Here is a 16440-nt window from a genome sequence, read left to right as displayed (position 1 = left end):
TATGTGGACATCTTTCTGTTACCAGTCACAAGGGAGGGGAGGGTTTTGGGTTTTATAACAAGTTGCCTTTCATCTCTTGTCCTTGCAGACAGACAAACAGATCTCTGCAGACAGAGATCTTATGACTGGTCAGTAGAATTCACACCCCAGAATCAGAGCCACGGCAGCCATTGTATTCTATATATGCTACCATTGTCTGAAAACATTCCTCCTTTGGTTTATAAAAGAATTATACTCTTCTGAGTTCCAGAGAAGAGAAACTTGGATTTGAGCTTGATCTTTGCACACACGAGGTGACCATCTTTTTAGCATTTAGGAAGAATGGCTACCAACACCCACTGATTGCCTCCGTCTGTTGAGGTTCCTTAACTTCCTGCCCACCCCCATCTGCCAGACCCAAGCAGCAAGCAAAAGTCAGCCAAAACATTCAGGACTTACATTTTTCTAAGTTTTACTCTATATTTAATTGATATATAATAATTGTACATATTTATGGGGTACAGTGTGGTGGTTTAGATACATATATATATACACTGTGTAATAATCAGTTCATTGTGTTTAACATCTCTATCACTTCAAAGATTTGCCATTTCTTTTGGTGAGAACATTCAGAATCCTCTCTTCTAGTTATCTGGAAATCCGTGCTACACTGCTGTTACTTAACATCACTCTGTTGTGTGATACAGTGTATTCCTCCTATCTATAATTTTGTGTGTAGTGACCAAGCTTTCTCTATCATCTCGGCCCCCTGCCCGCCTCTGCTTTTGGTAAGCATGATTCCACTCAGTATTTCTATGAGATCAGCTTTCTTAGATTACACAGATGAGTGAGATCATTACGGTGATACTTGGAATTTCTGGGCCTGGCTTATTGTATTTCACATAGCATCCTCCAATTCACTCAGGTTTTCAGTGCTTTTTTAAATGGCTAAATAGTATTCCATTATGTAAATATAGCACATTTTCTTCTAGTTATTTCATCCATTCCTCCATGGATGGACAACTAGGTTGATTCTTTTCTATTGTGAATAGTGTTGCAAGAAATATGTTGATGTCTCATCAGCATACTGATTTCATTTTTTTTGATAAGTATTCAGTACTTTGAAGCCAGCATCTTCCCTGAGTTCTGGTCTCCTTTCCTACTGAAAGCTGGTCAGGTCTGAAGCACCTCAGGCTGACCTTATATCTCTTCAAGGCTTGAACTTAGAAGTAGCACTAAGCGGGGAGTTCCTGACCCTTTTATATGGAACCCATGCTGTTCTCTGGAGCATCTCAGAAGCAAAGCAGCTCCCATGCAGGAGACATCCCAACCCAAGTGGAAGACAAAGAAACATCCCAAAGATCTTTTAAGACTAGAAGTGTAAAGGCAAGAAGGGCCTGAAGTCTCTATTTTTTCACTGCCTCCTGCTCTTGCTACTTTGTAATCTCTGTTCTCTGACCAAGTGTTGCCATCTCTGGCCCAGTAATGTGTGGAAAGCAGGGCACTGTGGCCTAACATCCTTATTGCTCCAGTTCCTTCCTCCAAACTTGTACCACTCCTATAGACTCTCTCTCTCACCACTGTCAGAAGAGAGGTTATGTTAGAATGCAGCCAGAAGTCTCCCTTAAAAAAAAAAAAAAATCAAAGCTTTTTTTAGTTCTAAAGAGGCTCTAAGGGTAGACCCTGTAGATGTGACATCCTGGATAGCCCAGCCCTCTTCTGAGTAAAATACCTCATTTCATGGAGAGTATAGTAGTTAAATCACAGTCTCTGGAGTCAAGCAGACCTGGGTTCCAATTCTGGCTTCATCACATCCTTACTCTGTGACTTTGGTTGAGTTACTTTGCTTCTGCAAATCTTAGCGTCCTCATCTACAGAGGTGGGGAGGGGGATACCCACATGCCCTAGAGGGTGTGTAGATTAAATGAAAAGACATGTAAAGTATTCAGCAGAGGGCATGTGTACAGTGTGTTAAATGAATGTTAGCAATTGCCGTTGGCTTTAGCATCTGCAGACATGCTCTGCAGAAGATACAGCTCCCTAGAAGTAATTCTTGATGCTACTTTCAACACAGCATCAGAAAACTCTGAAAAGCCAAAACCTCCTTATAAATCACACCAGGACCCATTCTGTAAACGAAATCCATATTGCTTTCATTTATTTATTCTTTCATTCAGTGGGATTTATTCAGTTCATAAGCTGTGGCAATCTCAGGGTAGGTTGTGATGATAAAAGGTTGTATAAGACATGGTCTCTGCCCTCAAGGAGCTCACAGTATATGGAGCAGACCCGTTCTAAAGCAATTACACAGTGGGATCAGTGCTCAAATTATGCCCAAGATACAAAAGATGCACAGGGAAAGAGCCCAAGGCCCCAATACTTCTTGCAGGGCATTGGAGGGCCTTCATGATCTAATCCTTTCCTTCCTGGCAATGTCTGCTCCCAGCAACATTTGTCTTTGGGGGAATTTATTATGATGTCTCAGACCTCTAACCTTGACACTGGCGATTCTGAGTGGAACACTCTCCTGCCTGGAAAACTCCTACTCATCTTCCAAGTCTTCCTCTTTCTCCCAAGGAGACTTCAGGGCTCCTTTTCTCCCCAGCTATGACCTCATTGAAGATTTGAGACGGATTCTTATATTTTGGCACCAGCACTTAACTCACTGCCCAAAACAAAACCAATATTCAGTAATGGAGATACACTCACGATGCCCAGGTCTCCGTCATGTCACCAGAGCAGCCTCTGTGTCAGTCGATACCAGAGAAACCAGCTATCAGGCAGAGGGTCTCCTGTGTTCCCCCTATCCTCAGCCTCACAGATCCATGATAGGGAAGCTCTGACTACAACATAAAGTTTTCTAGTATCATCTAAATTTCTTTTCCTTTAAACTCCTTCCAATTTTAGCCTAGTTATGCTCTTGAGAATAATGCAGAATAAATATATCCATACACTCTCCAACGAAATCCCTTCATATATTAAAACATTTGACAGATATAATATCAATAAGATCCTCTTTGGTGTTTTTTATTTTATTTTAAAATCTGCTTGGCTAATTATTTCATCATTAACATATATTAAAAGAGGCTGTCATGAGCTAAGCATTTCTTCGAAGCCTTAAGTCATGAATTTAATCCTGATGATTCCAATACTATCCCCATGTATACAGTGTACATCTGCTTTGCTTCCTTGTGCTGATTTTAGCTCTGTGTTCTAGAAGATATAGATTGTCTATCTATCTATCTATCATCTATCTATCTATCTATCTATCTATCTATCTATCTATCTATCTATCTATCTATCATCTATCTATCTATCTATTTAGCAGTACTAGGGACAGAAACCAGAAGCACTTTACCTCGAAGCTACAACCCTAGCCCTTTTTATTTTCTATTTTGAGACAGGGTCTCATTAAGATTCTGAGACTAACCTCAAAGTTGTGATTCTGCCTCAGCCTCCTGTGGCACTGGGATTACAGGTATGTGGCACCATGACTGGTTTATAGATCATTTTAGAAATAAATCTTAATTATTACTATAGCAATTAATGTATTGAAAATATGTGCCAGGCATGACACCAGGCCTTAGTGTGCTTTTTTTTAAATTTTCATATTGATTTAAAAAATTAAAACAATACATGGCTACTTCACAGGTGGTAAGCTTGAACTCTCAGAGAGATGGATCCCCTGCTCGTTGTTACCTTGCTGTGAAGTAGCGCCAGAGACAAAGAGACGAGGTCAGGGGTTTTTTGTTTGTTTTTTTGCTAGGGAATGAACCCAGGGCCTTGTGCATGTGAGGCCACCACTCTACCAACTGAAATATATCCCTAGCCTCAAGGTCAGCACTTTCTTCCTTCATAGCCAGAGCTTTTTCAGCTCTGGCAGAGCAAGAGCTCATGCCACCTCTTTGCAAGTCTGTGGTATTTGCTTTTTCAGTTTTTTAAAAACTTTTCATTGACACATAATTCTTTTAAGAGGTACGATGTAATGGTTTAATTCATGCATAAAATTGTGTAGTGACCAACCGGAGTAATAGCATATCTATTGCCTTAAAATTTTACTATTTCCTCATGGTAAATATACTCAAACTCCTCTTTTTTAACTCTTTGGATATGTATAATACATTATTGTTGATTGTATTTACCCGTCTGTGCCATAGAATCCCAGAACTTATTCCCCTTATCACACAACAACATTGTACCCATTGATTATACTCCCCGCTTCCTCTTATTCTCCCCAGATTTTTATTCTAGGATGGTATAATCTGAAAATTTGAATATTATTTCTTCTGAATAATATTCCAAATAATTTGTGAAAAAATATTGAACAGAAAAACATGGTTGTCAGTCATCACTTGAGATCTTCTTCTCATCTACATGGAACTGTAGCAACACTTAGGAGCCATTTTCTGCTCAGCCAACCACGAGACCCATGAATATGATAGGACCTTGCTCCTAGTTCACCACATTATGTCCAATCACATCAGAGAGGACATGTTAAGTCCATTGGCAAAACTTCCCCTAATACGCTGATTTTCCTTTTTAGTAATGTGATAAGAAATAGGATATGTCCTGCACCACCTGTTTATAGTAAACTCACATTAATTCCTAGTGATCAGTCCCTTTTCTTTAAGGTGCTCATGAGTCAATTGTGTTACAATCTGTTCCAAAACCTCAGCAAGAACCAAGATAAAGCTCAAACTACTTCCTGGTTTCAGGATTTAGTCCTATGATCAAATGCAAGGACACCCCCTTTATTAAAAAGAGAAACCCTTGTGAAGCTACCAAAATCGTTTCTTCCCAGGGTTACTGAGAAACACCACATCCACACCCCCAGCTATATTTTAATGTCAGTTTGACAGCAGAACCACCTGCCTCTTTCAAGTATATAGTATCCTCACTGTTTCATGTTTTTTTTGTTCCTCTTTGTTGCCTATATTCTTCCCAGCAAAATATTTGGCTAAATATTCCTAGCCCCCAAATTAAGGTTAAAAATGCCTTAAAATTGCAGGAGTAAATGGTTACCTGTGAAATATGTGGATTTACAGGATCATTTACAGCTTTCCTGCCACAAACATGTGAAGTCTGGGACAGGCATGGAATATCTGCTTGTCTGTTATTGTATTCCAGTGCCAAAAGCACAGCAAGGGCTCAAAAAGTTGTTTATTATAGCACACAGGGTGATTGTAATAATGAGAATATGTATACCTTAAGAGAAAAAAAACAAAGTTTCAAATTCCTGCTAAAATATAGGTGACAGATACAAGAGTCTTTCTAAAAAGCTTTTCTGATCAGAAGACTGGGAAGAGAATCTGAAGATTCCTAAGGGAAGGTTTCCTACCTTTCGCAGAAAGAGGAAAGTAGAAGCTTAAGCTAATTGCACTGGAAACAGTAGAATAAGTTCCTGCCCTGGAGGCAGAATCTCAAGATCCAAGTCCCCAGGGTTCCACTATTCGCTGTTGACCATTGGATAATTTTTCACCTTAACAGAGTTCCATTTCCTGATTGGTGTGTGAGAGACAAGAATGCAAATCTCCAGAAGTGCTGTGAGTATCAAATAAGATAAAGGGTATGAAAACATATAAGTACCACCTGCACCTTTACCTGTCCTGTGGTCAGCTGGAATAGATCAGTTATCTTACATTTAGGATGGATTTAGAGGTTACTTCCTAACCATAGACTCTCAGGCTAATTCAAAAAGATCTTGACTTAATAAAAATGCTGACCTCTGCTAGGCTGAAAAGCCTATGCTTATGCAGCTCTGGAGCAGCTGAGAGACAACACTATGCAAATATTCATACAGTGCCAGGTCCTCTACTCAGCTGAAGTTCACATCTCTTAAACCAAATTTATAATCTTTTTCACAGAACCAGCATCTCCTTCCAACATCCTATTTGTTATTAACAGAATAGTATCATGAGACACTTGGGCCTGAAATCTGTGTCCTCATTGTCAACCCTTGAAGCACATTACTGTCATTCTGAGAAATCCTTTAACTACTCTCATCTTTAAAATGGAGATAATACTGCCTGCCCCTAATCTGTGTTAGCATTTTATGAGAATCCACTGATTGATGTAAAGCTTTTCAAGAATTGTAAAATGCTATGAAGAAAAATGATAGTCTTAATAATTGCAATTTTATAGGGTGAGATGTCTTTGTCAAGAATGTACACAGAAAACTCAGTCCAAAAAATCTCATATATAATAATACCAAGAGATATTGGTTCAAAGCATCATGACTGCCACTTATATAATTGTGCTACTTGTTCTCTAGCTAAGTAGCTGGAATCTATGGAGTTCTGGTGTTGAAAGAATTAAGAAAATCATTCCCACATTAAAGGTGTAAAATTTCTAAAAAATATATTAATGAGGTGGTAGGAAGTAGCTGACATTAAAGTAGGTTTGAAAGGGTTTGGTTTCTCTAATTAAATGGAGCTAATGAGTTTCTCCACCGAGACTGAGTGCTGGGCTGAATAGTCTAACAGGCCTCTCATTTCTGTGATCTCAATAAGAGATGGCCAACTGGCAGCCGAAAATAATCTGTGTCATGGGGTGACTCATCCTTCACACCTTTGGGTGAAACCTTCCTGTAGAAATGCAGGAGCGAGCAGTTTGCACACATCCCTCAGGGGCTGAAGCTACAGTCTCCGTGGACCTCAGAAGCTGCTGGCTCCCTGCATCAAGGGATCACAGCACCATGTCACCACATGAAGGTCCACAGATTGACAACATGTAAGGCAACGCAGATCCCAAATTACAGCTGAGACCAAAGTGACAAAGTGGAGATATAATTTAATTTATTGAATTTAATTATTTAACAATAAGACAAATTTAGTATATCATCATTGCTTGTGGAGTCTCCAGATATAATTAATCCCTTGACATAGTTTACTATGCCATTTATGATCTGCAACAGCCATCCTCTCCACTTCTGGCCACTGCTTGAACTTCTCTCTGTCAGAAATGGATGTGTCCTCTTGGGCCTCCACACCTCTGTGCATATAGCCCCTGCTGTCTGAATGCCTTATCTTTCCTCTGTACATGGTAAACCTCCCGAGTGAGGCCACATGTTCTGCAAAACCTTCCCTGGTCCTCTTCCTGCTACTGCTTCCTCCAGTTCCTCAAACTCCCTTCTTTCCAGTCTTGGCACAAACACACCCTCCTTATCTCTCTCATTATTATTGCTCCTCCTCTCTCAGACCTCTACATGGATGCACTTGGAGAAGCATCCTCTCTAAATCAGAGGCCCACCTAATTTTTCTACTAGAATTCTCTGGAATCCTTTTCCTCCATAAGACTTACCGCAGCTTGTTCAAATTATATGTGTGTGTGTGTGTGTGTGTGTGTGTGTGTGTGTGTGTGTGTGTACTTGTACTTGATTAAAGCCCACAAGTAAAAATACCTGAGGTTGTTAAATTTGATAAATTTCAAGCAGTATCTTAGTTTTCACTGTAGATCAACCATATCCTGAGTGCTCAGAAAACATCGGTTGAATGATTTCCTTCTTCAAAGTGCTTACATTTGTCCCTATCTCTGGATGTTGAGCCCCTCAAGATGAGATGAGGTGGCCCTCAGAGCACCTTGCACTTGACCTATTATAGATCCTGTCACCCTCTATCTTAATTGACTTTAACCTGTCTGACAGCATTTCAATGGCAGGAACAGCTTGTTAGACATCCCTGATGTCTGGCTCACAAAGAGTTTTTAAGCAAATTAATGAACAAGAGACTAGAATGCTTTCCCTCATTTTGTTTTCCTCCCAATCGTTTTTCAAATATTGGAGGAATATTGCAACCCAGCACATGGGTGTCTCACACACTTTCTGTGCGTGGTTTCCTGCTTGAAGCACATCTAATGAAATCCACAAAACTTCAGATTTGCAGATTGAGCACTCAGGATATTTGCAAGTTCATAAGGAGGGGCAGTTACTCTCTGGGAAAATGATTTTTCTCCACAACATGATGCAGAGACCTATAAGTCTAAAGTTCCTCCCACTATTGAATTTAAAGTATGAAAGAATAGTTTGAAAACTGCTATTTGTAAATTTTCCATGGAGTGGTATATTTATAAAACCCGAGGATCCTGTGTGCAAAATGGTCCGCTTTCCAGATGTGTTGAAGAAATCAGGCTAATCCTCACACATCAGCACGTAGGACCAGTTTGCTGTAACAACTCCAATACTGTGCTCAGTCCACACTTCTGAGATCTAGAGCAACACAGACAAAACTGAGCACACCCCAGCCTGATGAAGGGGCTCCTCTTTGAGTTGTCAGAAGGACTTATAGGGGCTAAACAAAAGCAGAGTGCTTATAGAGTAGGATTACCCTCCTCGGGTACTCAAAGGAGAGCACCAAATTAGACTGGGTATCCTGAAAGAAAGGGTGAAGGTGGAGGACAGATCTGTGCTTCATATAAGGAAGAAGTATTGAACATAGTCATACAGAAGAAAATGGGCTTCTTTAGAAGGGACTGGCACTGTGGACAACAGAGGGGTGCAAGAAAAGAAAAGTAAAACAGCAGGTAATGTTTTGGGATGGATTTAAGCATTCATTTTCAGAATGGAGTTGGTGGCAAAGAGGTTACTAATACAAATGACCATCATTTATTGAGGCAGGTGTGGTGCTCGGGCATTTAGTCCTCCAGAAGGCTCTAACTTGTGAAGTAACCCTCATTTCTCTCTATTTCACAGAAGAAGAAACCGAGGCACACAAAACATCAGAATGTACCCACTGTGACCAAGGTAAGCAGGCTGAGGGTCAGGATTCGGGCCCAGGTTGATCTGATCCTGGAGCCTATTCTTTGAGCTGCAAAGATTGCTAAAGTCCCATGTAACTCAAATATTCTGGGATTCCTTGAAGATTGAGAAAGCAAGGATAAATGAATAAATAAACCAGTCTTAAATGTAACTAGTAAACTGAGTTCCACATCTTATTCTTTGTCCTCCAGTGTAAATCCTAGGCTTGCAACTACAGACCATCGAACCCATTTTTCAAGTTTGCTGTGTGTCTATGTGTGTATGTGTGCATGGATTTGACAGGGCTAGTTCATTTCAAGTAACCAAGTATGTCTTTGGACAGCTCTTGTCAAGATCCAATAGAAGCGCCAATTCCAAAAATATGTTCCTTTAGTGATTTTTTAGGGTTCTCTGCTCTGCACGGATTGACAATGTGGTAACAAGAGACATTCTGGAGACTGGATTTAATGCAACCATATGCTAGACAGAATGAGAACCCATATTGCAGCAGACCAGCCGGTACATTTCCATGTTAACAGAAGCTTGATTGCAAATTACATTTAGTCTCAACAGCTCAGTTCACTGCACACAGATGCCATGGGGGACTGTAAAGTTAGCGAGATGTGGGGGAGTACGACTAACATTTTTTTTTTTTGAAAAAAAAAATCCTTCAGCTGATAGAATGCCAAGGAGCATCAGCGCTGATGCTGAAAAGAAAATGCTGCTATATTTGTTTTGCCAGAAAAGGAAAAATAATCATTGTCGCGGGTTGTTAGTCAAATTATGAATACGAGCTCGGCTGGTAATTGTCTGATAATACAAACAGTGATATTAGGGTTGTCAGATGCTGCGTGCGCTGTTTGACAGCTAACGTGTACATGCTCTCTGAATGAGGAGTTGATTCACTGATTCCAAAAGTCAGGCAGACAGAAGGTGGGGGATTAAGGAAAACTTCTACAAGATCCTGGCCTCATGCACAGAGTTGGATCTGGGTCAATGCCCCAAAGTTGGTCAGCATCTCCACTAGGCCTACACAAGTCACTTAATCTCTCTGGGCAAAGGTTTCTCCATTTCTAAAAAAGGGAACAATAATTTTCAACCGTGTCCTCCTCCTAAGGCTATTGTGAGGACCAACTGAGAACTTTGTGTGTGAGCATAAAGCAAAGCACACGGTGATCTATAAATGTTGCGACTGTGAGTTGTCTACTTGGCTGAGTTTCCTTGTGCTACCATTTTAAGAGTGAGCTAGAAAGATTTCTTGTCCATTTTCTCATGGCTGGAACAGATTGTTTTCAACTGTGTACAAGCATCTTTCAATTAGAATCATCCGTCTCCTTTCTTCTGAGAATCTGGCTATGAGGTACCTCTCACACACAACCCTCTGTAATTCCTTGATCACATGGTCTTCCCCAGACCTTCTAGAAGGCTTCAGCAAGTGTGCAAAATGCCCTCATTATCTTCATCCTCTGATCTCCAGACTCCAAACTGTGATGGAGAGTGTTCTACTGAGCAGTGGATTCTCCCCTTAGCTTCTTATTCCCAGGACCCCTTGCAGTTAAATGTACCTAGTTGGTTAGGCTCAGTCAAAGGAATCTGAGTTGGAGTAAAGTAAGAAACTTCCAGGTTTCCTCTTTAAACTTTCTATATGTTCAGGATCTTCCTTTCTATAATTTTTCCCCACCCACCAGCTGAGTGATAAAGATATGGGACGAATGGGAGGGCTGGGCTACAAGATGGAAGGAACCTGGGACTTTGAGTGGCTGTCTGGAGCATAACTCCTTGCCACCCTGCACTGTGGAAGGGAGTGAGAAATAAGTCTACTCCTTAAGATTCTGAGATAAATTCATTGGTTGTTAAAGTGGCTAGTCTACCTGAAAACCTGAGAATCCATCAACTTTATTTCTCTACACCAGTGTTTTGCTACCAGAAATGCAGTCAGTATTTCATCAAACACTCCCTGAGCATACCGTCCTTTTATAGCCCCAAGCCTTTGCTTACATGGCATGATTTTCCCTTGCCTTCTTACTCTCAGCCCCAATTATATTTTTCTAAAGAGGAGACTTCCATCTTTAGGGTCCAGCTCTGAAGCACCCACCCAGATGGATTCTCACGTTATCCTCTGGGATTTTGCAAAATTTATACATGTCCCTTATTATATTATAATGCAGTCATAGTTTACATATACATCCTCTTCCTCTTGAGACAGGTGCTATGGTCTTATTTGAGCCCTTATGAATTCAAAGAAAAAATCTTCTCTTTCCCTCAGTTTTTGTCCACCATCCATGGGATTAAATATCCCAGAGCTATATCTTTTAGCTTAAAAATGAAGTGGAACAGAGATAAATATAAAAGTATAATGATTTAACTTGGGAGATCTGTTAGTACAGTTCAGGAAAGAAATACCACATCTTCCTTTCTACTCATGCATCAACCAAGGCCTGCATTAGATATACAGAGTCATTGGAGGCAGGAGGCAGCTAGCTTGAGAACAGCAGCATAAAGTATGGTAGGCATGAAGGAGGCCCCTGTTCTATCAGGTCTCCTGCCTCTCTTTGGAAACTCCTATGGGACTCCTACTGATCGTACCTTCAAAGCAAAGTTATAGCCTCCTCACATTTGAGTCCTGTGCAGCTGTCAATAGGGCTATGTGGAAGACAAAGATGCAGAGTTCTATTCTCAGCTGGATCTGAATGCTCACATCACATCTTGCTTTCTACAACTTGGGGACAGTATGCTAGCTGCTAGGTTTGGAAGAAAACATTTCTCTGTGTCTTTTAATTTTTGTATTATTTTCAAGTGGCTGTTGTTTTTCTTAGTTGTTTTGGTTTGGGAGCTCCCTCATCCCAAATTGGGGGCTTTTAGAAGTTGGTTTCTTTTATTGCTTGCTTAATTTTGATGCTTGGTTTCTGTTTGCCACTTTGACATGCTCATTGGCATTTAGATAGTTTTATCAGTGGACTCCTAGGAGGTGCTTAGGAATTTTTCAATGGTTCTTGAGACAGTGGTAAAACAGAATCCTGGGAATGGGAAGCCAGGGTGAGTCCTGGATTTGTCACTGAATGGGACAAATTATTTCACCTTAATATCTTTGCCTCTAAAAGAGTTAATAAAAATATAAACTCCTCTAAACTGTCAGTTCCATAGGTTGATATCATACCTATCTTGTTCAAAATTGTAACACTACATCTACCCCAGTACTGTTACACCCTAGGTCCTCAACAAAGATTCTTGAGTGACTGAAGATTGTTGTGGATACCAAATAAGATAATAGACACAGAAACATACTATAAATTCTGTAGTGGTGTACAAATGGAAGTGTTATTATGCACAGATGGGGAATGCATGGACTGTCCCCAAAATGAAGAGTTTCTTAGCTATTTTAGGATACTGGAAGATACTTTGGCAACTATATTTGAAATTTGCAGTAGTATCCATAGTATCCTTGGTTTGACCCAGAGTTGCAAGAAAATGGGAGACATGACTTAGAAATTGTGCACTATCAACAGAAGTGAAGAAGAAAGATGGCAGAAAGCTTTAGAGAGGCCCAGAATACTCTTAGGTAGGAAACAGTTACACATTAAAAAAGAAATGTATGTTTACTTGTTATAACAAAACACATTTTATCTGAAAAAGGCCATTGAAATCTGAAGTTGGAAAATAATTTTCCCAAGAAGTCACTATTTCTTAAGATATTTCATATTTATATATAATCCTACCAAGTTTGAAAAAATATTTGTGGAAGAAATTGTCAAAGTAGGACATCCAGTTGACAGTTGAGCCAATCCGATCTCTCATCTCATTGTTGGGAAAATGACATGTCCGAAGCAACTCAACAAGATGTGGTATTCACTGCTACCATGATACTGATACAGATTTCCAAATCACTGGAAACACTAAGAATATTGGCCTATAGCCAGAAAGAAAAGCAAAACAGACACTCATAAAGAACCATTTCAAAGTAGTGCCACATCCTGGGGTCCTTATGGTTCTACTTCTTCTGGCTCCTTCCCACCTCAAGACCTCCCTGCTTCCTTACCCTTGGATTCTGGCATGCTCACATTATTAAAGCACATTTCCCTGTGTTTTCCAGCTAGCTGAACTGTTTCTGTTAATAGGATCCAGGAATTTTCAGGAAGTCTAACTTCTCATAAGAGGCTCCTTGAAGGTTCACGTATCTCCACAACTCCTAGTGCAATGTTCTGCACAGAACAAGTATACAGTAAATATAAGATGTATTCCTGTAACTTCAGGGGACTTCCCTAACAACTCCACTTCAGACGGAGCTCCCCTCTTCCAGAATTCCTCTCCCATAAAGACTTTGCACTATCATTGTCCATAACTTCGTTGTCTCTTCTCTTCTAAACCAATACTGCCATGTCCCAGCCCATCCTCATTTCCCACCCAGACCCAGGTAGAAGAAGCAGAGGTAAAGAGACTGGTTACACTTTTCTAGAATTTCTAAGTTCATTTATTACACGAAGTCCATCGAGAATCAACCAAGTTACTCAATCAGTGTTGGAGGAAGTGAATGAAGACAAAATCAACATGCTAGGCACTGGTGTAACAGAGAGGAATAACATAGAGTTCCCAGCCCTTAAAGAACTTAGAAATTGTTGACTGATAGACACAAACTCACACAACTAGAAAATGATCCAAATATTATAATAGACTTGGGTACACAGCCCTCAGAGCACTCAGGGGGTTATGCTAGGACATGAGATCAAAGAAGGTTTCAGAAAGTAGAAGACATTTGAATTGGGCCGTGAAACATGCGTAGGATGTCCACAGATGGCGAGAGTCTGGAAGAAGGGCATTCTAAGCAGAGGAAATAACAAGTTTAGTGACAAAGAGGGGTGGACAGATGTGACAATGATGGGTACTATAATTCATCTGGAAAACCTAGACCAGTATTCCCCAAAAGATGCTCTGGGTAAAAAAAAAAAAAAAAAAAAAAATCTTCCATGGTAGATCAGTTTGGAAAATACAAACTATGTATAATTTTAAAATGTACACTTGCCTACCAAAGACTCTGAGAAATCATTTGGGAGGCTGTGTAGTCCAAGAAGTATGGTGGAGGGCCTGAATGGGGACAATGGAAGTGGGTTCAAAAGAGAATGGCTGTGGAGAGACTTCAGAGGAAGCATAATCAGGACTTATTACATCTAAAAGAAAAAAGTGTGTAAAAGGACCAGGGTTTAGCTTGTTGGATTGAATAGATGGCAGTGGAACCTGAGAAGAAAAGATAAGTATCTGGGGAAGGTAACACAGATTTTGTTTCAGATATGGTGGGTTTGAGATAACTATGGGGCAAGTATATGGTAGTGTCAAGAGACAGTTGACAATATAAGGCCATGCTAAACAACCACTAAAGCCACTCTAGTAAAGTGGAGAGGACCATGGGCTGAATAAGCCCCAATATCCTTTTTGACCCAGAACTTATATGATTACATGGTCAGAGAGATCCACATTGAAAAGCATAGATGATCCAGTTTCTTCTGGCTGACCACATCCAAGTGCATCATCTCCTACAGCTGCTCATGGAAGCTCTGATCATAAAGGGGACCTCAGTAGCTGCACACATTCCAATGAAAGGAAGTAGCTTGAAGGAAATGTATTTAACTACTATAACTTTGCAGTGACCCCAGTAAAACGATTCCCTTTCTAATAGCCTAGCCTCACTCAGAAGAAACAATGGAAATGCAGTATACTCAAGAACCATCAGTACATTTCTTGTGAAATATTTCATTGACCCTACCTTGATATCAGTACAGCCTGGGAGAGTAGAGAGGACACTGGGCTGGGAGTCAGGCAGCTGAGATCCTAGTCCTCAATAGGTAGTAAATCATTGCATGTCCTTGCGACCACTGCTTACCTTCTGTGTGACTCTATTAACACAACCCAAAATGTGTTGTAAAGAATGATACATAAGTGCTTACTCCTGGGCTTAAGGAAATGGGTTTGTTTTCTAAGATAACTTTAGTAAAGGACACTGCTTGTTCTGGGTATACATCTAAACTGTTGGATTCAGGAAAGGCCTGGACACTGAATGACATAACAGGCTCACTTTACAGAATAGGAAACGAGGACCCAGAGAGGGCAAGTATCTTATCCAAGGTCCAGCAAGCAGCAAAGGCAGAATAGGAGCTCTACCTTCCAGGTATCACTATCTTTGAAAGACTTAGATATGGAACTTTGGCTAGAAAGAAATCACAAACAGAAAAGAAAATATGGGTTGACTAATCAACTCCATCATTCAAAACCCAAAGAAACAAATGGCACATGCTGTGGAAGCACTACAGCTAACATGGTTTGCCTGGATGTCTGAGAAATGGGGAATCTTCCTTCATCTGTGCTAATTTGAAGTGACCAGTCTCAGGTCCCAGACACCTCAGCTCAAAGACTTTACATACACTGAGCCATTCTGTGATGAACACTTTTATACTGATATCCTCGCTGAGTAGAAGTTCAGATACAGCAATATCACCTACTCCTATAAACCCTCTCCTGGCTCCAAAGGGAATGAGCTCAGTGAGGGACCATAATCAACGTCTTCTCTGAACTCTGGAACAGAGTCCGCTAACTGATCTTCCTGGATTTTGTATCTCTCCCTCGCTAGGGTTAGCTTATCTTTCCATATTGTTTCTGCTTCTTTCCTTCCTGAATCTACAGCATAATATATATAGCATAAGAGACAAACTCTTCACCCAGGCATTTAAACTCCTTCTAGATCTGATCCCAATCTTTCCTTTCAGTTTTATTTCTTCTACTCCTTTACATGTACACTATGTTTCAAGCTGAATTTTGATTCATTGCTACATCCCAGATACACAAAATGTCTTTTTTGCACACTGCCCTCTTATTCTGGTAGACCATCCATCAGGATCCACCTCTGGTTTCTTCACACCCTCATAGTCTCATGTTTTTCCTATTTTTAGTTTGTATTTCCTTTCATTGAATCATGATGTAAGTATTTGTCTTACTTCCTCATTAGATGGTCCTTAGTCATCTCTCCTTCTCCTGTAGTGCTCAGCTTAGTGCCTAGAACCCAAGTTTCAGCCAGAAAAACAATTTATGTTATTTGAGGTAAAATAGATGCATGTACTAGACCTGTAGTCCAACACAATTTTTATAAATTGTAAGAAAAAAAAAGGAAAATAAAAACAGCTTTGGCTAAAGATGATAGCATTTTAGTGTAACTTCAAATCAGAATAAAGTAGCTGGTTCTCCAAACAAGCACTCAGAAAATTGTTTTACCTGTACTCTCTCTTGTCTATTCAGTTGCCTAAGTTGCTTTGAAGCCTGAAAAATGGCCAATATCTCCAATCAGAGCAGTGTTTCCTTTCCAGACAGGAAGACGACTGCTAAGTAGAGAGCCACGCTTGTTTTTGTGGTCTGACTGCAAGGGTGACTCATGCAGTAAAGCCAGAGGCTGTTTTGATCTTTCACTGTTCAGAGACAATTTACAGTTGTAATTTTCTTTCTCCCTCCTTCTCTCTCTGTCTCTCTTCCCACCTCTGGTGACTTATCCAAAGGGTCAAACCCATTTGACAAATGGAACCTACATAAGGAGAGAGCACACAATAGAACACACTTTCAGCTAAAGTCCACAAATGAACGCTGTGTTTACATCCCTGATGACAAGGTTCCCGTAATGACTTGGTCTTTTTCTCCTTGATTGAATATTCCCCTGGGACTGCCAGTCTGGACTCCTGTTTTTTAATGAGGACATT

General features: G+C 40.3%; 1 protein-coding gene across 5 annotated transcripts in view; it reads right to left on the bottom strand.

Annotated features, from left to right (window-relative positions):
* Tprg1 (tumor protein p63 regulated 1) overlaps positions 1 to 16056 on the bottom strand; it is a 170959-nt gene extending 154903 nt beyond the window's left edge. For 3 of the 5 annotated variants that reach the window (XM_078043849.1, XM_078043850.1, XM_078043851.1), the window contains exon 1: positions 15965 to 16056. The gene's annotated coding sequence lies outside the window, so the exon portion shown is untranslated. Of the gene's footprint in view, positions 1 to 5317; positions 5427 to 15964 lie in introns of those variants that run through there. The other 2 variants (XM_078043848.1, XM_078043852.1) reach the window with 1 other exon arrangement.
* Between the last annotated feature and the right edge of the window lie 384 nt (positions 16057 to 16440).

Source organism: Ictidomys tridecemlineatus, chromosome 3, assembly GCF_052094955.1.
Source record: "Ictidomys tridecemlineatus isolate mIctTri1 chromosome 3, mIctTri1.hap1, whole genome shotgun sequence".
Taxonomy (NCBI): Eukaryota; Metazoa; Chordata; class Mammalia; order Rodentia; family Sciuridae; genus Ictidomys; species Ictidomys tridecemlineatus.
Note: the sequence above shows the minus strand (reverse complement) of the source record. Positions and strands in the feature narration are given on the sequence as shown.